The following is an 8,831-nucleotide window of genomic DNA, read 5'->3' as shown; positions in this document are numbered from 1 at the left end:
TATGAACTGCAGTAGAGGGGGTAGAGAGAGAAGAGTGGAGGGGAGAGGAGGGGAGGGGGGATAGTAAAGGATAGGAAAGGCAGCAGAATACAACAGACACTAGTATGGCAATATATAAATCAATGGAAGTGTAACTGATGTGATTCTGTATTCTGTACACGGGGTAAAAATGGGAGTTCATAACCCACTTGAATCAAAGTGTGATATATGATATATCAAGAACTATGTAATGTTTTGAACAACGAACAATAGAAAAATAAATAAATAAATAAATAAAATGAAATAAAAATTTTTAAAAAGGGGAAAAATAAAATATAAAATAGAATGGGAGTACATATCCCACTTGAATCAAAGTGTGAAATATGATATATCAAGAACTATGTAATGTTTTGAACAACCAACAATAAAAACTAATTAAAAAATAAATAAAAAATAAAAATAATTATGTAAAATAGAGCAGAAAAAAAACTAGCTGGGCATTGAGATACATGCCTATAATCCAAATGGCTCTAGAGGCTGAGGCAGAATATTACAGATTCAAAGCCACTCTCAGCAACAGTGAGGCCCTAAGCAATTCAGTGAGTCCCTATCTCTAAATAAAATACAAAATAGGGCTGGGGATGTGGTTCAGGGGTTGAATGTCCTTGAGTTCATTTACCAGTACCCCCTCCACAGGAAAAAATTTAAAAAGATTAAAAAACTCAGATGCTCTTTGAATTGCGGAATAGGGTATGCGTCTTCTGCAAATTCAATGAAGAAGTTTTGAAATGGATTTTCAATCCTATCCTAATTGCATAAAATATTGAGATATTTTATAACATTGAAAGAAATACTAAGGAAAAGTACTTCTAACATGTCAGGTTGTCTCAGTTTGTTAATTCCCATTAGTAATGAATAGATTATCGATAGCTTCTTGGCCTTTTGGCTAAGATCAAGTGTAGTATTTGTTCTTATCATTGTAGTAAATTAATTAGAAAGTTAAACTAGGCACGTTAGGCTCTTTTATGGGAAAGGTAATGGCAATATAGCACAATTCGATAAAACAGTTTAGAAGCCATTATTGCTTACTTTGCATTGCATTAAGTCCCAAAGAGAATTAAATTAGATCTCATGCACTACACAAAATATTTCAAAGTATCATCCCCCAATTAAGACCTTGCAATAACCGTATGAGTTGAATGGTTAGGACTCATCTGCAAGTATACTAATTTCCCTTGTTTTGTGAGGACTTTGAAACCATATTAGTCTACCTTAAACCTTGTGCACTCAGGTTTAACCAAGATTACTCAGTCCTCCCACAATGGACTTATCTTTTGCTGAGACACCTTGCATGACCTTATCGTCCCATGCTTACTTAATGGATAAGTGGACCGTTGAAGGAGAACATGAAATTTAACAATTTTCTTATACGTCCTTGGGAATTTTCTAGGGTTTTAAGACCAGTTACTATGATATTGAGCCCTTCCCCAAAATATCCAGCTACCAGCACTTCAACTCTCAGTGTGAAGAAGGTGAGTTGAAGGAAAGTATGTTAAAGCTCATCATTGAGTAAGAAGGAAGAATATATCTTTAATTTTCTGGGGATAATATCTTTGTGAAAACAGTTTCTTAACAAATGACCAGAATATATCAAATAAATGGGAATAAAGTTTAAAACATTCACTGAGGAAATGCTACACTGATGATGATTCTTAGTTTTTAACTACCTTGGCTCTGAATATTCTCTGTTGTGGAAGTTCAATGTGTCAGGCAAGTAAAAGCCAGGATACTATGAATTTAATATTCCTGAAAAAATTGAGAATCATGTACAGAGTGTCCTCAAGAAACTGCAATTTTCAAGTGGTGAATTGTGCTGCTATAAATATTGATGTGGCTGTGTCCCTTTAGTATGCTGTTTTTAAGTCCTTTCAGTATAGACAGAGGAGAGGGATAGTTGGGTCAAATGGTGGTTCCATTCCCAGTTTTCCAAGGAATATCCATACTGCTTTCCATGTTGGCTGCACCAATTTACAGTCCCACTAGCAATGCATGAGTGTGCTTTTTTCAAATGGTATGCATGGTACACGAAAGCATGCAGGAAAACATCGTTTGGGGTCAAAACTGCTATTGAAAATTCCTTAGGAGGGTTCCAGGTTGCAGACAGACTTAGTGTCTCTCAGCAAGGCTGACACTGGCAGTTTCCTCCCAAAACTAAAACAGATTGCTCTTTCTCTGGTAAGCCCCAGAAGGAATTAACTTGTGTTTAGGGACCATGTGCTATGAAATTCACATCAAACTGGTTTATTGAGTAGTCTCAACTCAGTGGGGGGTGTAAACATGAAGCAATTTGTGTTTCTACAATCACTGCCTTCCACTGCAATCTGTCAAAATGTTCTTATTGACATCTCTGACAGATTTCACAACTTTTCATTCACTCTGGTTATTTAAAATCCACTTCATTATAAGACTTTTTTGTATCATCTCATTTGAATATCACCTCTGCACATAGACTTGAGCTGAGAGCCATGTCCTGCTGGAGTGTTGGAGGGTGGGGAAAGAGGGAGATGTCTTCTGCTCCAGAAACACTGCTCCTTTCTTTTCAAGACCTCCTTATTTTAATGTGCTTGCAGCCTGAGAAAGGAGAGGGAAAGAGACAAATGTATGATCTGTTTGACTCTAGTATGGTCCACTACTTCTTCCTCCCTTCCCAGTTGCTGATTTGCTCTAATAGTGCATAGGTTAGAAATGTAGAAGGGTCATGGTGGAATTCCATACTTCCCTCAGCTCCAACAGGAGCTCCATACCTTCATAAGGAACCATCTCTCTAGCTTTCTTGCCAGTAGAGCTCTCTGTCCCAGTGCGTAACCATTTTGTGCATAACAATGACTGAGGAACTTTAGTTCTGTTCCTCCTACATGGTCTTCTTGATTCCTGGGAAATACATACCTTGAGTCCTCCAAACAGTATAAACAAACAAACAAACAAATAAATAAAATTCAGCTGCTCAACAGCTCTGCCTCCCCATCTCCCAACACCCCTTTTCCAGTTCTCTTCTTCCTTGCTCTTATAGTCACAGAATTAGCACAGCAAAATGAGTGCTTAAGCAGATGGTGAAGTTGGATACCAAATAATGGCTTTCTGTTCTCAGTTCTCCCCATCTTTATAAATGGCTTTCATTCCAATCCTCCTCAGTTTGTTGTGGAGGCTTTAGTGAAAAAGAGCATTGGTAAAGAAACAAAGTAATTAATGGACACATTAGCCATTTGCAATTTATGAACTTTAAAATTCAATTCTAAGCAAACTATAATATTAAATATATGCATTTGAAACATAATCATGAAATCTGAACACTTGTTTCGTATTTCATGATAATGAAGAATCTTTATGTTTATTTATTTATTTTTTAAAAGAGGGGCAGTAGTAAAGTCTTCCCTGTGTATTCATAAGGGATTGCTTCTCAGACCCCCTGACATTACCAAAATCTACAGATAGTCAAGTTCTTTATATAAAATGAAAAAAGTAGTATTTGAATAAAACTATACATATTCTATTGTATTCATTAATTCCTCTCCACACTACTTAAAATACTTAACACTATGCAAATAGTTGTTACAATGTATTGTTTAGGGTTTAATGACAGGAAAACCTCTACAAGTTTAGTTCAGTCATGGGGCTGGGATTGTGGCTCAGTGGAAGAGTGCTTGCCTTGCACATGTGAGGCACTACATAAAAATAAGTAAATAAGATAAAGGTATTGTGTCCATCTGCAACTAAAAAATTATTTTTAAAAAGTTTAGTACAGACACTTTTTATTTTTTAAATATTTCCCATCCATGATTGGTTGCCATCTTGTATCTCTGAACCTATCAATGTGGAATTCACAGATATGAAGCACTTAATGTATTGTTTACATTTATAAAATTATTCTGTTCTTTAGAAATGGGCTTAAAATATTTACAGGCAAATTGATAAAATGTGTTATATTTACCCCAGAAAATTCAGATTCCAGAAAGGATCAGAGACATTCTTGAAATAAAATTTACCACAAGTTTTTTCAGGTGGGTACTTGGGAGTTTATTATACCATTTCTATTATTACACATGTTTGGAATTTTTTATAATGAAAGTCATCAGTACACTTTTACCATGAAAATTTTGATATTTAAGGAATTTGTCCCATGTAATTTTTTTTGAAGAGTTGAGATGTTTCTACCATTGCATTATTACTAATTCTATACTTTTTGATGTATAGCTTGGGCCTAATTTATTCCAAAAGAAAATCAACAGGTCTCTATCTTTCAAAAAAAGTTATCTGGATGTAAAGGAATAATGTATATGTAGTCACCTGAACTGTTCTCCATCTTTACCAAAATGATAGGAAACATTCAGAAGTGTAGGTTCAGATGATATCTACAGGAACATCAAGCAAACCAGACTCACTTATCTGGTACTTTTCTGCACCTTTCAAAGACTCCTGGAGACTTCACATGATCATTTTGTTTCTGTAAATGAAGGACAAAATGAGAGATTATACATGAATTCAGAAATCCACACATGCCATTTTCTAAACCACATCATATACTTTTTAAAACTCCTGTTCCTGTATTTTACAAAGAAACTAAAGTTTAATATACAAAGTATATTGAATTTAGTCTAGATTTAGCAAGAGTCCAATAAGATAGGTTTTTAGATTCCTTGAGATATCACTTTTTAATAATGATAAATATTTCTGGTTTAATTAATCATCTTGCTAATTTATTCCAGCCTAATCCTGTATTTCTTAGCAATATTATGGATGCATATCTCAGAAGGATTTAAATAAATTCCAAAGGGAATCACACTTTATATGCAAAATGATTTCAAACTCAATTTCTCTCCATACTCTGTGTCTTAATTTGCTGTTCATAAATCAGTATATTTAGAAAAGACTGGAAACTTGTTTTCAGCGAAGAACCTAATAATATAAAATTAATTTTGATTTATACAACCTAAAATTTCATATTGTTTATATGTAAGCATAATTTGTTTTTATTAACACTTCAGTTTTTAAAATTTTTAAAAGGTGTTATTTTTCTGTTAATAACTATACTATGATAAAGAGACTCCTTGGTGAAATATACTTATGAAATAATAAAGATGATATATTCTTCTTAGAAGTCTTAATACATGTTAGCATAATAAAGTTTCTACTAGGTTTTGTAGGAAAGAAATTTCATTTATCTGGTTATTTCTCAAGTTTATTTAATTTTTTAACATTTTTTAAAAAATGGATATTAATTTATTTCAGATCACTAATATTCATAGATCTTAATTTCAAAAATGTTCCTTAAAAAGCTTCTTAATTAAAAGAGCAGAGTTTTAAAATATAAATGCCTCATTTATTTTAATACATTAATATGAATTCAGATTTTATAAAATTTCAACTTGTAGTAAAGAATTTTTACACAGTTAAAAAGAATTTGCTATTTACATTTACTATGTTTTATATGTTCTGTTGCCTATAGAGTAGGATAGACAACTATAAATTAAATTATTCACTGTTAACTTTTGGAATCTTTTTGTATGACAGTGAGAGAAGTAATGAGGGAATAGAATATAACAGGGTTGTGAGGATGGAAAAGATGGATTTGAAAATATTTAGGGGCTGGTGTTGTGGCTCAGTGGTGGAGTGCTCAACTAGCACATGCAAGGCACTGGGTTCAATCCTCAGCACCACATAAAAATAAATAAATAAAAGTATTGTGTCAAACTACAACTATAAAAAAATATTAAAAAGTTTTTATTAGACAACTCTATTGGACTTGTGGACTAAACAGTGTGGAAAGGATGCAGAAAGATGACTTGTGATTGTATGTTCATTGGTGGCACTAATGCAAACATGAATGAAGAAGGAGGAGGATGTAGAAATAGGTGGTGACTTTTGTTTGTGACATGGAATAATTGTATCTTCTCTGTAAAAATCAGGAACAGAGGTGAAATAGCAATTAAGTATAATATAAAACGTTCAGAAAAAGGAGCAGCTGAGAATATAAAACTTATATATGGAATCAGAATCATTCAGTAAGTCTTTAATAAGAACAACAAATGGAGTATGAAATCACAGCAAATAAAAACAGTGTCAAGTGGTGGTAGACAGGAAAAGGAAGTTAAGAGAAGTCAGGAAAGCAATAAAAACATACTTATGTCAATGAGGAAACCCATGTCAGTTCAAGCTTACTAAGCAACTAGAGATGGTGTTATAGACATTTCCTAGATGTGTCAAGTAAGCCCCATGGGAGAATATGAAACAATTGCTACTGAACTTGGTATTTGAGAGCAGATTAGAAGATTTAATGATTCTATTTTCAAAAACCTGTGGTCAGTGAAGTCAAATTTTAAGAACTGAGGAGAAAACCGGTACTGAGAGTTTGAAATGGGAAAGTGGAGAATGAATGCAAGCAGTTAAGTTTGTTTATAGGCACTGTTTTTAGGAGGCAATGCAGGAGGCCAGAATAATGAGTCCTAAGGGAAAAAGGAGTGGATGGGATTGAAACATTGAAAGGAACTTTTAGAAGACTAGATCAAAGTAGTAGCATGCAACATTTTAGGGTGAATTTTCATGTGAAATAGGGGGCAAATTCTATATTGTAATTGAAAAAGCTGTGGGCTATAAAGAGTAATAAATATTTGGAATTATTGTTGAGGAGAATGGGAAGGGAATACTTTTATTGATTAATTTTTGATTGATTCAAACATTTTGCATTTGGAAAAGAAAGTCATCTGTTGCAGTATTTTGCCAACTTTTCTCAGGTGCTTTGCAATTTCTTTGCCTTGCTATTTGTCTTCATTGCCTTCATTTTGCTTTTTATTTCATTTGATTGGTTTGTTTTGTTTTTTCTTACTTGTCTTTGCTGTGATTCTTCATATGTAGCTGGCTACTAGGATAAACATTTAACACATATGTGAAGATAGGGATGTACATGGTGAAGAGTTCTTAGGAGGTAAGGTTTTCATATAACAAATATTTTTAATTATCTTTAAAATAATTTTTTTATTATAGCTTTAATATCTTTATTGTCTCTTGCATTTTATTATGTACCCAAACAACTTTTACTTACATGTCCACAAATATATATGTATCACCTGCCTTGAACACAGTCTATTTTTATTTTTATGAGAGTTTAGAAGATATTACATTAAAATTTTTCTTTGCTTTTAGAAGACTAGAGCAATTTTGTCTCCCAACAAAATTGTCAAATCATTGAAGACAAATGCTTTTGGAAAAGATAAAGTAAATAATTATCACTTAATAGATTTTAAAAAGTATTAGTTCTACGTTCCTTCCATTTGCTTCATCATATAGGGCTAAACACGATATCTATTACATAATGGTGCTGGTACACTCCATTTGAATTCAGTTGATAAAGTTTTTTTTTTCTTTAGATTTTTGAAAGTTTGCCTCTTAAAATTGCTATATATTAACCTTTTGCTATTTATCTGCATCCTATAATCTGTCTATCCATCAATTTTTTTCCAAGTTTCTAAATCATCTCTTTTCTTGTCTCTGGCAGTATTTTCTGCCTCATAAATTTGTGTGGGAGGAGAATCTGCCTCTGATGAACTAGGTTGCAAATGCCTATGTTTGCAGTTGTCTTTTATCTAGCCTAGGAAGAAATTTTCAGAAAGAACCTACTGTAATCACATATCATGTAAAAAAATGTATTAAGTGATATGAATGCAGAGAATCTATTCTGACAGTTGGGGTAGTAATGATGGTGGCAACCTCTAGGTTCTAGGCACTTCTGTTGCTATGGTCTACCAGTAGTGACTGCTGCCCAAAACAGTCAGAATTTTTAGAGTCCAGACTTCTATTGGATGGGATGTCCTCATGGAATAGGTGTTGGGTATGATTTTTTCTGTGTATTTTTTTTTTAATTTTTCTTATGCATTTCAATCTTGTTCTTGAATTTTTTAACTGATGTACAAAAAATGATATGTATTTATGGCACACCTTTTGATGTTCCTATACATTTACATATTATGTAGTGTTCAAATAAATAATAATTTACATTTGAATAATTATAATTTCCTTTTGGTAAAACTATTCAAAATATTTTCTTTTAACCTTTCTGAAAAAGGTACAGTAAATTATCACTATCAATATTTAATTCTTGAATTTACATTTTAGTTCTATGAGTCATACAGTGTTGCTTATATTTTTAAAAATAAATATTTTAACCTGAATTAGAGGTGGATTCTTGGCTCATTTTAAATAACTCTCATTGACAGATCTGAGTCTGCCATCATTTTTAATTTTATATTTTTGTATTTACTGACTACTTCTTCATGAATATTCATAAGGATTCAGGGTGTTCTGCATATATAATTTCATATAGCTAAAGAATTTCCATACCATTGATATAGATAGTAGATAAATTGTGTCCTGTGTTCTATAATACAAAGGCTTAATGTGATTGTAAGCACCATTTTTTTTTCTCAAAAGTATTTATTACACAGTTTGGTAATACAAATACACCACTAATAAAAAAAAAGTAGGTATTTTAACACAATTCTGTAGAATTCATTAGAACAAATTATAGATCATTTCAACTATCCTAATTAATTTTTGCTTGTGACATATAGTGTGAAAACACCATGCAGGCATTTGGTATGCTCACTTTGAAAAATGAGGAAGTATAGCCTTATCACCAGGTAACATATCAAGTGTCTAGCTAAATTTAGCTGAGACTTGTCCTTTTATCTAAGTTCCTACTTATCCAAGTTGACTCCCATTAGCCACTGTGCCATAATGGCTTGTGGGAAGACCAAATGGAAAATTGAATTAATGCAAGCCATTTCTCAATCATTTCTCAT

General features: G+C 32.6%; 1 pseudogene; it reads left to right on the top strand.

Annotated features, from left to right (window-relative positions):
• The first annotated feature begins 905 nt into the window (after window positions 1-905).
• On the top strand, window positions 906-1,107 carry LOC143641029 (U2 spliceosomal RNA; annotated as a pseudogene).
• Window positions 1,108-8,831: the final 7,724 nt, after the last annotated feature.

Source organism: Callospermophilus lateralis, unplaced genomic scaffold (genome assembly GCF_048772815.1).
Source record: "Callospermophilus lateralis isolate mCalLat2 unplaced genomic scaffold, mCalLat2.hap1 Scaffold_82, whole genome shotgun sequence".
NCBI lineage: Eukaryota > Metazoa > Chordata > Mammalia > Rodentia > Sciuridae > Callospermophilus > Callospermophilus lateralis.
Note: the sequence above shows the minus strand (reverse complement) of the source record. Positions and strands in the feature narration are given on the sequence as shown.